This window comes from Mustela erminea, chromosome 8 (assembly GCF_009829155.1).
Source record: "Mustela erminea isolate mMusErm1 chromosome 8, mMusErm1.Pri, whole genome shotgun sequence".
NCBI lineage: Eukaryota > Metazoa > Chordata > Mammalia > Carnivora > Mustelidae > Mustela > Mustela erminea.
In genome coordinates, this window is record NC_045621.1 from 93,707,674 (window position 1) to 93,720,975 (window position 13,302).

General features: G+C 42.0%; 1 long non-coding RNA gene across 1 annotated transcript; it reads right to left on the bottom strand.

Annotated features, from left to right (window-relative positions):
* Positions 1-3,101: 3,101 nt before the first annotated feature.
* Positions 3,102-12,624, bottom strand: LOC116597860. The gene is made up of 3 exons (XR_004288818.1): positions 12,498-12,624; positions 11,198-11,318; positions 3,102-3,699 (listed from the first exon to the last, which is right to left on the bottom strand). It is a non-coding gene; the product is annotated as an uncharacterized LOC116597860 (long non-coding RNA).
* Positions 12,625-13,302: the final 678 nt, after the last annotated feature.

A 13,302-nucleotide genomic window follows, 5' to 3' on the forward strand; every position in this document is an offset into this window, starting at 1 on the left:
ATTCTGCCTTGGGGTGAAGTCAATCAGCAAGAAGGGGAACGAAGCGAAGGGAAACCAAAGCTGTGCAGGGTGGGAGGCTGAACTGGTGAGCAGGGCTCAACTCACACACAGGCCTGAAAGTTGGCAGGAAAAGATGACTTTGGCCCAAGCCAGTCACGCAGGTCCATGGACTGTGCTTTGGGCCTGAGCACTGGGCACACTGGGGTCTTGCATCAGCATCTAGCCTGGTGAGGCTTCTTCATGGCTGGGTCTGCGGCACCAGCACAATGCTGGTACAAGGGAGGAATGCAGTAAGTATCCTTATGGACTGGCTACGTGCAGGCTCACTAGAATCACTGAATCAGCCTCTTCATTCAATGGACCTGGACACTAAAGTCCCAGAAAGTTGAGTGACTTTCCCTTAACACATCATCAACAAGTGCAAGCCCGCCTAGAACCCAGAACTTCTGACCCCCGAGGGCCTTCACCCCGGCTAAACTTCCTATGGCCAGCATTCCTTGGTTTTCCATGAGATTCAAGATATACCTGGAGAAAGAGTTCAGGGCCTGAATTTTTTTTAAATTAATATTAAATTTTGATGTGGAGGGATCAGCCTTTGAAAAAAGTCATTTCAATGTGAAGCTGTTTTAGATCACCTTGGGTTTTTATAATGTCCAGATCCCCGGGCTGTAAACAGTGCTGACAGAATGGCACTGGTATTGGGTTGGAGGTAGCAGGCCTGAAGCATAATCCAATTTCCTGAACTACATTCACATGAGAAGGGATAGCAAAACTGGAACACAGTATTTGTCCCTATTTCCTGAAGATTCTCCCAGATTAGTCAGAAGGGACATGGAGACGATCCTCATGGCTGGGTTTTGTTTTGTGGGTTTTACACCAAAGGAAAGACTTATTAATTGATACTTATTATAGAAAGAAAAGAGAAAATCCCTCTTAGTGAAAAAAAAAAAAGAAAGAAAGAAAGAAAGAAAGAAAGAAAGAAAGAAAGAAAGAAAGAAAATTCCTTGGATAAGTATAAATATTGATTAAACTCTACGTAAGTACCTGGAAATAAATTGATTTTCTAAAATTACCAGAATGCATTATTTATTACACATGTCACTGAGGTAGGACAATAGCTTATTGTAGAAAAACAGAGAGTTATAGGATTATATGATTTTTTTAAAGGGCTAGGATGAGACTCACAGCAGCTCAGTTGCAGTATTGGCTGAGCAAAGGCTTCAGGATCCCTCTCTGATGATTAAGAGGGGAACTCTAGCTGTGATGACACCATTAGAAGCATCCAGAGGCCATGCTACTCAGGAAATCTACTCCAAAAAGAGAAAGGCGCACCACCCCCCCAGCAATAATAACATCTGTCGTGGCAATAACATCTGTAGCAACTATTATTCTATTGTAAATAATCTTGCTCTATTTTCAATCATTTTTTAAAACTTTAAGAACTTTTATCTTCATCACCAATATGTCCTCTCACAATATACCTATAAGGTATACAGACCAGGTGATGTGCTAATTTTATTTATTTATTGAGCACCTATCATGTGCCAGGCAACAGGGAACCACGCTGAACAAAACAGAAATGCCCCCTGGCTGAATGGAGCCAACAGTCTTGTGGGAAGGCAGATATTAGATAGTAATTCTGCTTGAAGAAAATTTTACTCTTTGTATCCGTCATTCAGTAGTCATTAAGAGTCTGCTTCACGCTACACTCTTGCTCGGTTCTAGGACACGAAGATGACCAAGACACAGCCCCAGCCTGGAGAACTTCCTGTCTCAGGAGGAAGACAGACTCCATACAAAAAAATTATGCTGTGGATGGAGACAGGACTTCACCAAAAAGGAGACATTTGAGCTGAATGTGAAAAACTGGTAGGATATTTGCTTTTCAGAGAAACGGAGACTTGTGGGCAAAAGACGAAAAGGGCAGGCTGTGCTCAGCTGTGAGGGAGATGAGGCACTGGGGTGGGCGGGTGGTGACTGGAGGGTTGAGGAAAGGAGGAACTGTTGGTAAGACTGGCCAAGCAGACAGTGCGGCTAGCTTTTACAGGGCTGAGAATTCCCACACTGCACAGTTGAAACATCATCTGGGCAAAAGAGTGCCTTTAGGGTTGCAGCAAAGCATCCATAACCAACTTTTTATTTGGGGAAAAATAATTCTGTGTCCAAAGTAGGGTATGGATTTGAGGAGGAAGCCAGAGGGGTGAGGTCAGTTAGAAGTAAGAATCCACAAAAGCATGATTCAAATAAAGATGTAAAAAGAGGGGGAAAAAACGATATAGGAAACACAAAAATGTTCAGTAGCTACAGGCTGACACCGTGTGCTAAAGATGCCATCTTCGTTATTTCACATAAGCCCACAACACTGTTACTAAGAAGGGTTTAGTATTCCCACTTTATAAATGAGGAAACTGAGACACAGAGAATCTAGGTAATTTCCCCAAGGTCACATGTCTAGGAAGAAGGTGGAGCCTGGGCTCAAAGCCAGTCATCCACCACCATACCTTGCAGAGAGTACACCCTGCATGAACATTTGTGCAGCTAAAGGGGTAGCCCAGCAAGGACTGAATGAGGTGAACCGTGAGGGAGTTCAAAGGAGAGAATGATCGGAGTGACTCTCCCCCAACCAGGTGACTCTTGTCACCCCTGCAGTCTCCGCAAGGGTCATCCGACCTCCCTGTCCGCTGACTGGGAAACACGGAGGAAAGAAACAAAGAGCAGTCTCTGGGAAGAGCCACCAAAAACCTCATGTACTGAACAAAGGGTGATAAAATGGCAGGAAACCCACCACAGGGAACAGAAACTGCGGATTCTGGCTGGGACTTCTCTTTGCACTCACTCCGCCTGTTCAGCAGGCCCATACATCACTTTTCCCTCAGACTGTTAATTAGAGAGACACCCACCACCCTGACACAACACGTTAATTATGAAAACAGAACGCTGTACACAACATAACATGGAAATGAAGTGACATGCATCCAATTAATTAAACTTTCACAGCTCCAATCAGTTTTAATTAGAGAAGCTATCCTTTTCACTCGCCTCTCAATCAATAAATGAACTTTGCAATACATACATATTTTTTAATCAATTAGCAAGCTGGACAAAATAGTGTAAGTCTGTTGCTAAGGACGCCATGAATTCCTCCATAAGCTACACAGATGTGTATTATCCATTTTATTCTTGGTTGAAATTACAAGCAACACAAGTTGAGTCCCTACAGCTTGTTTCCAAGTTAAATGAAAAATGAAAGCTGAGAAATGGCAGCCCCATCGTTTCCACACAACCTCTTACTGTTCTTGTTTACAGACCTAGAAAATGCACTGAGGACTCCAGAAATTAAGAAAGGCTCCTATTACAATGTCGGCAGATGGGCTCAAAAGCTGTGTGTTTTTCAGGTCATCAATATACTGTGTCTCTTCGACCAAAGGAAAGTTCTTCCTCTCCAGAAAAAGTATCCTCTTTGGTCATGTATACAGCTTATGAAGGGCAACACACAGACCACGAAGATCCAGAATGGGGAGAGACTCAGTCCCTCGAGTCAGCCAGCCCAGCCCCAGCAACTGATGGAGCCACACCGACAGCAATCAGATCTGCTTCATGTGTGATCTTGTCAACACCACACTTCTGGTGCTTTCAGTAGGGCTGCAGTATGTCGTGCTCCTGTGTCCTGTCCATCCTCCCAGGTGGATTTTTAAATCCCTACATTAGGGAAGAGGAAGGTTGTAAGAATGGAATAAACAAAAGGTCAGTACCCGTGGGAGTCAAAAGGAAAAGAAAAAGTGAAGTGTCAAATGGGTTGGGCAGTTCAGGAAGCTAAAGCATAGAATAAGATATAAAGGCAGGAAACTCATTTTGTGTAATAATTACTGTATGCACCTTAAAATATAGAAGAAATGGGAACCCTTCCAAACTCATTTTACAAGGCCAGCATTACCCTATTGTCAAAACAAGGACGCCATAGGAAAATAAAATTATAGATCAATATCCCTGATGAATATAGATGCAAAAATATTCAACAAAATATTAGCAAACAGAATTCAACAATACATTAAAAGGACCATACTCCAGGATTAAGTGGGATTTATTTCAGGGATGGAGGAATGGTTCAAAAACCACAAATCAACATGGTATGCCACATTAACAAAATGAAGGGTAAAGATCATTCCATCATCTCAATAGGCACAGAAAAAGAATCTGACAAAATTCAACATTTAATAATGATAAAACTCTCAACATAATAAAGGTCATATATGACAAGCCCATAGCTAACACCATACTCAACATTGAAAATCTGAAAGCTTTTCCTCTACAGTCAGAACAAGACAAGGATGTTCTCTCTCACCACTTCTATTCAATCTAGTATTAGAAGCCCTAGCCAGAACAATTAGGCAAAAAACAAAACAAAACAAAACAAACACACATAACACTAGACATCCAAATCAGAAAGGAAGAAGATATAAAACTTCCACTATTTGCAGATGACATGTTATATATAGAAAACCCTAAAGACTCCACCAAAAGACTGTTGGAGCTAATCAATGAATTGAGTAAAATTGCAGGATACAAAATCAACACACAAAAATCTGTTGTATTTCTATACACTGATAATGAATTATCAGAAAGAAAATGAAGTAATCCCAATTGCAATCACATGAAAAAGAATAATATACCTAGGAATGAATTCAGCCATAAAGGGGGAAAACCTATGCACTGAAAACTATAAGATGCTGATGAAATAAACTGGAAATAAATAAATGAAAAATATTCTATGTTCATGGATTGGAAGTATGAATATTGTTTAAGTGTCTATAGCACCCAAAGGAATCTACAGATTAAATGCAAAATATCAATGGCATTTTTTTAATAGAATTCGAACAAATAATTCTTAAATTTGTATTGGAATTTCTATAAGAAGCCTGAATAGACAAAGCAATCTTGAGAAAGAAGAACAAACCAGAGGTATCATGCCCCCAGATTTCAAACTACACTACAAAGCTATAGTAATCAAAACAGTATGGTATTGGCATAAAAGCAGACACATAGATCAATAGAATAGACTAGAGAGCCCAGAAATAAACCTCCACTGATATGGTAAACTAATTCATGACCAAAAACAAACAAACCAACCAACCCAAGAATATACAACTGGGGAAAGGATAGTCTTTCCACTAATGGTGTTGGAAAAATTGGACAGCCACATGCAAAAGAATGAAGCTAAACTACTATCTCACACCACAGACAAAAATCAAATCAAAATGGATTAAAAATTTAAACACAGGACCTGAAACCATAAAACTCCTAGAAAGAACCATGGGCAGTAAGCTCCTTGACATTAGTCTAGGTGATGATTTTTAGATTTGATACCAAAAATGAAAGCAACAAAAGCAAAAATAAAAAAGGAGAACTACATTATACTAAAAACTTTTGTACAACAAAGGAAATGATCAACAAGATGAAAAGACAACATACTGAATGGGAGAAATTATTTGTAAATCATATATTTGATAAAGGATTAACATCCAAAATACATGAAAAACTTATACAACTCATATAGATGGCCAACAGGTGCATGAAAAGATGCCCAGTATCACTAATTATCAGGGAAACACATATCCACAATGAGATACCATCTCACACCTGTTAGAATGACTGTCATCAAAAGGCAAGAAATAAGTGCTGGTGAGGATGTGGAGAAAAGGGAATCTTCTTCATGCACCGTTGGTGGGAATGTAAATCAGTGCAGTCACTATGGAAAATAGTACGGAGTTTTCTCAAAAACTTAAAAACATAACTACCACATTATCCAACAATTCTGCTTCTAGGTATTTATCTGAAGGAAACAAAAACACTAACTGAAGAGAAATATGCACTGCCCCTCCCATGTGCTTTGCAGCTTTATTTATAATAGCGAATTTATGGAAGCAATCTAGGTGTCCATTGGACATAGACAGATGAATAAAGATGAATGGAATACTATTCATTCATAAAAAGAAGGAAAACTTGCCTGCAACAACATGGATGGACTTCTAAGGTATTATGCTAAGTGAAATAAACTAGACAGAGAAAGACAAATACTGCATGATCTCATTTGTAATGTGGAACCTAAAATAAAAACTGAATTCAAAGGCACAGAAAACACATTGGTGGTTGCCAGAGGCAGGGGATGGGGTGAGCAAAATGGGTGAAGATAAGCAAAATGTATAAACTTCCAGTTATAAAATAAATAAATTCTGGACAAAGAACGTACAGCAAGTCAACTATAACCAATAATATTATACTGTATATTTGAAAGTTGCTAAAAGAATAAATCTTAAAAGTTTTCAATACAAGGAAAGAAATTATAACTGTGTGGTAATGAACATTAACTACACTTTTACAGTGTTTTATCTCAGTATATATATAAATAATCAAGTCACTATATTGTACACCTGAAACTAATAGGATGTTATATGTCAATTATACCCCAATTAAAAAATATTATTCTTGGTAGTAATGAAAGCAAAATGGGATGAGGAACTAAGGTTCGCACATGTCTATACCTCCACGGATGAGAGACACAGCATCACAGGTCCCTTTTGCACTGCTTCCAAAAATGACATCAGAAATCATACCAGTTGGTCTGATTTCAGAACCCTTTAATCAAACTGGTTTAAACAATATAAAGATGTTCTCTCATATGACAGAAAGTCTAGAAGGCCAGACTGGGGGTGGATTGAGGGTTGGTTAATTCAGTGGCTCGATGAAGTTGTCAAGGACCTTGTCTCTCAAGCTCTTTTGGCATTCTCAAAGTTGGCTTAAGATTTATTCTGGGGGGGCGCCTGGGTGGCTCAGTGGGTTAAACCTCTGCCTTTGGCTCGGGTCGTGATCCCAGGGTCCTGGGATCGAGCCCCATATCCAGCACTCCGCTCAGCAGGGAGCCTGCTTCCTCCTCTCTCTCTCTCTCTTTCTCTCTCTGTCTGCCTGCCTCTCTGCCTAATTGTGATCTCTGTCAAATAAATAAATAAAATATTTTTTTAAAAAAAGATTTATTCTGGATGCAAGATGGCTACAGCAGAAATCATATCCAGGATGACAAGGCCCAGATGATATAGAGAGATCATCTTTCCCCACTTGCAGGAGAAAAGTTACCTTTCCTAGAAACCCTCAGCAGGCTTCTCCTCACATCACAGTGCTCAAAGCCAGACAGCTTGCCTTTTTCTACATTATTCACTGGCCCAGGGAAGGAGATGATCCTGGCTGCTTTAGACCCTTCCCTCTTAAATGGAACGGATGTTAGGGAATCAAACATTGTGTAGTTCCCTAAGGAGATCTCATTCTCCACAGTATCATAGCACCCACAGACCAAACTGGCACAAGAGATAAATCTCTTGGCCATCTTGGAGTAGGAAAGGAGCCAACCATTGGAAAACCAGAGAGCACGGTTCAGTAAACATGAAAAAGTAAGAAAGACAAGAGGTGAGGCTATTTTTTTGGAAAAGAGTTTGAGAGTTTGAGTTCATAGAGTTGAGGAGAAATCCATGTCCCCCATGCCAATCCCCAAAGACCTGGCATTACCTATCTAAACTGAGGAAGAAAAGGTTTTCAGCAGATGTGATGCATGTCAGAGGAAACTGTGGTTCCCTATTATGGGCAAGAACGTAGGTCAGTGTGTACACCCTCAGCATAAATCAGTCATCAGCTTACACAAGAAAAGTGAAATGGAGCCACAGATCTGGGATCCAGGACTCAAAGAGTGACAACAAGCACCATTCACAAGAAGGACACTCAGAGAAATTTGGTACCTAAAGGGCCAAAAATTTGCAAGTTGCTCTTTCTGGCAGAGAACCCCACTTTTTCTGAGTGGTGTTCTCAAAGGCCCTTCTCCCTTGATTTGAGATGAGAAGGAAACAAATAATAATAATAATTTGGTAAGAATTATTAAATGTCGAGAAGTAGGAAGACGAGAAGTGAGAATAGGTGACCATGGTATAAATGAGCCAATTCCTCATTTTTCATAGTGGAAATTAAAAACTAGTCTCTATCATTCATAAATCAAGAAATAGAGATATAGGACATTATAAGGAGCCCATCACCACAAAAATTAAATTCTAAATAGATCAAAGAAGGGGTTGGGGCAGGTTAATGACCAGGCAAAAGACAGCTTCTTGTCATTACTAAGCTTTTCTTTACTATTTATTACTTTGATAAACATTTAAAATGAAGTATCTGAGAAGATCAATTTGAATGGTTGTTCACTCTTGTATCCCTGGCACATAGTAGGTATTTGGTAATTATCTGTTGAATGGATCAATGAAATGTCCCAAGTTAGAGCAATCGGGGAGCACCAGGTAAGTGTGTTACAAAGCTGTGCTTTACCCTTGGGCTTTCTCAGATGAGACGGTATGGGAGGACCCACACCGGCATCCCTGGGCTCTCAGGCTGGACCTCACTTATTACAGGTCTAGAAGAGCAATAATGAATGTTCCGTCAGTTGGAAATTTCAACACCAAAAGAGCTTCTCTGTTACCCTCTCTCTCTTTTTAAATAAACTTTTATTCTTACTGATCATGCCCCACACTTTCACAGTATCCCACAGAGTAAGTCCACTTTTTTGCTCTGGGTATAGATCACGTGTCCAGCTGAAAGGCAGCATTCAGAGCTGTCAACATGAGCAACTGACCCACAGGGGGATCTCTACCGGGGAGTCAAAAAGAAATGTTCTCATCAAGTGCTATCTAGCAACTTTACCAGACCATCTAATATCTACAGATAATCAAATGTCTACTGTAGATTCCAGGGCAGACCAGGTCAGTCAACACACTCTGCATAAGCCCCCTTCCCATCCATGGGCACCGATTAAGGAGTTTTCTCAATAAGTGATTTTCCTGAGGATTTCCAGGGAAAGAACACTCTCAATGGTGATGGAATCTTCTTCAAATGCACAGTGGGAAAATCCCTTTGAAGATCATTCCATGCCTGACAGGTTACCTCCTTATGTTTCCCTTTGATGATTCCTAAAGTTATAAACAAGTGTTTGCATGCAGTGATTTCCAGTATATACTGGGCAGGAGCTCTTTGAATATGAAAATATAAAACACTTAAAATCTAATTGGTTTTAAAAATGGTTTTGACATTGGGTTAACATGTTTTAGTTAATAGTGTACACGTACTACACAAATTAATGCAAGGTTGAAAGTATTTGGACTGGTTGTTAAAAAAAAAAAAAAAGTGGGGAAAAAATGCTGCTTTAATTCCCTGTGGCATATCTCCTGCTTTAATTCCCTGTGGCATATCTCCTAACTATAGGTTATTACCATCTACCCATTAGCCCACCCCTGCTTCGCTGCCCCAAAACAGTCACCCCTGAGCAAAATGGGCTAGGACTAGATCCTTCCAGGCTGCCGATAAGGAGACCTACACCTAACGCTCTGCTTTGAGGGAACCGGAGCCAGTTACAACAACTCTGGGACCCACGGGTGGCCTGGACTTGTTTCTGCTTCAGGAGATGCCACTATCAGGAACAACAGTGTCCTCCCCAGGCTCCCCCAGATCCCTCCCCCACCCTGCCCCCCACACATGGCTACTCAGAGGCTCTAGGAGCCGTGACAGCAAAGCCTATGTGAGGGCAAATCCTCTATTAGCCACCAGGCATTATTTGTCATCACAAAAGAATGGACTCTTGAGGTGACAGTGAATCCAGTGGCTAAAGCACAGGCCTGCAACCCCACCCCACCCCCACCACACACACGGATTCAAGCTGCAGGCGACCCAGTACTTGTTGTCTCAGATGCTTGCTCCCATAAACACAAGTCTGCCCCAGGTGTTTGCGAAGTGAGGGTGCCAGATACTCTATTTTCTGACCTGGCTTTGCTGCTTTGTCATGACACACAAATGACTAAAAAAACATCCAGGCACAGACTGGGAATGTATGTCCTGCTGAATTGCCAATGTTGCCAGCTGACCTGGGGTGTCTTGGTCAGCTTTAGCCTGAGACAAAACCAGGGCTATCTGGTTGAGGGGCCACCAGTTAAATGACCTCCCTTCTTTTTTTAAGATGCTGCTGTTATCACATGGCACTGTGGCGAAATTGAGCTGAGGAGAGGTCCAGTCATGATCCCTGAGATCACAGGCCCTTTGTCACCCAAGGTTATACCAACAACAATGTGACATTGTGCAATGATTGGTGTTGAAGGCATCCCTCCTGGGGTGAGATGACAACTGGTCAATTTGAATGATCTCCTTACCAGTCTTCCTCTTTCCAACTGTGCTTCCTGAAGGCACATGGTGCCACAAAGAAGAGAGCTCACTAATGGTTTGGGGGTTCTGCAATCACTGCTGTTTCCAAGGCAGTATAACACAGATTCAACTTCAAAGAAAGAGTACCCCTTGCTGGTTAATGTTGATGAAGTGGAGGAAGCAAAGAAGGAAAGACAGACGGCTGTATAAGACATGGGGCTCTAGTTCTGGTTGAATTAGCCAAGTGTCACAGTGATTTACAGAGGGCTTCCCCTGCAACATTTTCGCTCTAATAATGAACTATTTATGCAAGACTCCACAGTGCTTGCCTCTTTCATTGCTACGGAGCCAAGCAAGAAGACCCTCAGAACATTCTCTTAGCAGACAGAAGATGTCCCTCCACATCTGGGACACTAAAAACCTGAGCGGTCCTAAGGTTTCCCCACCACAAAGGCAAAGACTCAGGGCATGAACTGTAGTGGGCCTGCCTCACCACCAGAGGGTGCCCTGTGGTCACTTTTCCCTGTTTCACTGAGCTCTAGAGGGATGTTCCTCCTGAGTTTCGGCAGAACCAAGTGTCAAGGACATCACACAAATTAATACTAAGGGTTTTTGTTGGTGTTGTTGTTTTCAGGAGTGCCTCCTGGGATTATGTCAGACATTCACCATACATAATTATTTTGCTTTGGGCAATGTCCTTTGACCCATGCTATTGTGAATCCTAACCAAGTAATATTTCTCTGAACATTGTGTTTTCATTATGACAGCTGTTCGTGTTTGCAAAGTACTCATTTCAAAACAACACACTATTCAAATATCCATGGTTCTGGGACACAGGGCACAGAGGGAGGAAAGGGAATCTCTCACCAGCCCATCAGGGCTCATCACCCTGACAAGACATAGCCCGTCACCACAATGGGTTTCCATATGGGTTTGGAATGGGGAACCAATTCCAAAAGTCTAATCGTCACCAATATCTTACCTGTTCTTCTATCACTGGTCTTCCCAGCCATCTTCTTCCAAGGAAAAGATAATGGTGATTAACACCCGAAGTCACAGAGAGCTTTCAACTGCATTAACTGAATGAATAGGTTTGGTCATTCCTGTGACAAAAAGATGAGTTTACAAGTTGTACAGCTATAGTTTAGATGGTCTAGAGCCATGGACCTGAATTTTTCCCTGTGTAAAATGTGCTGGTTCATCAGAAAACCTGTCCCCCTTCTCTTCCCAGCCGTCACTCTCCTCTCTTACCCTTCTCCAACACCTCACAAATCACATCCACATAGATAGTGTATCTATATAGAGTCCTGTCTAATTTTCCCCACATTTTCACTACGTTATCTCCCTGACATCTCATAATACAAGGTTGAGGTGAGGAGGGACGGTATTAATGAACTTTTGCAATTCTCCTAAGCAAAATCTGTTGGTCTGCTCCATGTTCCTATATGTTGCATAGTCCTTTATTATAGGTATTTTTAATCTCTTATAACTTCTCCTTTACCAAGTTCTACCATTGTGTGCTCCTCTAAGGCAGGGACCAGAACTATCTTACCAGCTTTATATGCCCAAGAACTTGGCAAAGTTCTTGACACATGGTATTTAATAATTGTCTATTCATTTGGATTATTATACCCATTTGGCAAAAAAGGTAATCAAGTCGCCTAGAGGGGCTAAGTGACACCACGTCCTACATCCACTGCTGGGAGTGAGTCATGGAAAGGGGAATCCACAGTCAATGAAAAAACACATTCAAGCATCCTGATAAACACAAACCATAAAATAAAACATGGTCACACTCCCAGATCCCCATCCAGTGACTCCTGGGGGCCCTTTCACTTCTCTGGGTTTCAGTATTACCCTATGAAGGATGAGCAGTTTGGAGGATACTATCTATAATGGTTCCTTTAGCTCTACCACTCTACTGCCTCTATCAGAAGTCTCACTGGGGAGACACTACCCATCTGTTCGCACAGATGTAGGACTACAAACTAGCATAAACGTGTCACACGGGAGTGACAAAACATTGCCATATTGTCGCATGGAGTCAAGGTAGAAGGAGCAGTTCAGATGCATGCTGAGGAAAGTCTAGAGAAGGAGAGCACTTAGGGACGGGAAGAGGTAAGAAGCTTTACCCATGTGGGACTAGAGCAGAGTCTAGAGCTGCTTTACCCATGTGGGACTAGAGCAGAGTCTAGAGCTGCTTTACCCATGTGGGACTAGAGCAGAGTCTAGAGCTGCTTTACCCATGTGGGACTAGAGCAGAGTCTAGAATTGAAACTTACATGGGCTTGGATAACTGAAGAAGGGAGGCCAGCACGACCAGGCGGGGGAGGACGAAGTGTGCATTCAGAGGACAAGAGTTTCAGGAAGCAGGGCAACTGCTGTTCCCATGGTCAATGCCTTTGTGAAAGAGAGGTTTGTGTCTAAAAGGAATAAATCAAAGCCCATCTCCACAACTCACACCCATTCCATTTCTTCTGGCCGCCAACCACCCCCGCTCCCAATCTCAATTAGGTTTTATCAGTCTCATGGGATTCTGAACTTCATGGTAAAAATCTTCATTATACGTGTATATAAGCTATGATCTGCTACAAGACTGCAGTCTTGGAGTGCAAGATTTCTATGTTTCTAGATTCTGCTGAATCCCCCACATCTAGATTATAGCAAATGTTCCATATGTGTACAATGAATTAATTAATACATGAAAATCAGCAAAATTTGGGAAGTGGGTCCATGTAATGGCAGGGCCACTTCCCAGGCCCCGGTTGCTGAGGCTGCCTCAGCGGCTTATCCCAAAGTCAAGCGAGGGCATATATGTGACAGGTGCAGATGGAGCCTAGGCAGCAAATCTGGACGTGTGCCTACTGTTTGAGAAATACAACCACTAAGTTTCATCAGCCAGCCCCGCCTTTAGTGTGCTACACCACATCCCTCCGCATTTCCTCTCGGTCAGAACGGAAGACACACTCCTCTCTAAACACTGCTTCTCCTGATGAACTTCAGACCCCCTCCCAACCTCCCAACCTCCCCAGATGACCAGCTCAGGCACCCTGCCTCCAGCTGGGTCTCGTAACAAACGGGTCTGCA